This window comes from Mustela nigripes, chromosome 1 (genome assembly GCF_022355385.1).
Source record: "Mustela nigripes isolate SB6536 chromosome 1, MUSNIG.SB6536, whole genome shotgun sequence".
NCBI classification, from domain to species: domain Eukaryota; kingdom Metazoa; phylum Chordata; class Mammalia; order Carnivora; family Mustelidae; genus Mustela; species Mustela nigripes.
Window position 1 is genome coordinate 44595032 of NC_081557.1, and position 667 is coordinate 44595698.

Here is a 667-nt window from a genome sequence, read left to right on the forward strand (position 1 = left end):
AAAGTACCATCCATCTTTTTCAAAGAAATGGAACAAATAATTCTAAAATTTATATGGAACCAGAAAACACCTCGAATAGCCAAAGGGATATTGAAAAAGAAAGCCAAAGTTGGTGGCATCACAATTCCGGACTTCAAGCTCTATTACAAAGCTGTCATCATCAAGACAGCATGGTACTGGCACAAAAACAGAGACATAGATCAATGGAACAGAATAGAGAGCCAAGAAATAGACCCTCAACTCCTATGGTCAACTAATCTTCGACAAAGCAGGAAAGAATGTCCAATTGAAAAAAGACAGCCTCTTCAATAAATGGTGTTGTTAAAATTGGACAGCCACATGCAGAAAAATGAAATTGGACCATTTCCTTACACCACACACGAAAATAGACTCAAAATGGATGAAAGACCTCAATGTGCTAAAGGAATCCATCAAAATCCTTGAGGAGAACACAGGCAACAACCTCTTCGACCTCAGCTGCAGCAACATCTTCCTAGGAACATCGCCAAAGGCAAGGGAAGCAAGGGCAAAAATGAACGATTGGGATTTCATCAAGATCAAAAGCTTTTGCACAGCAAAGGAAACAGTTAACAAAATCAAAAGACAACTGACAGAATGGGAGAAGATATTTGCAAACGACATATCAGATAAAGGACTAGTGTCCAGG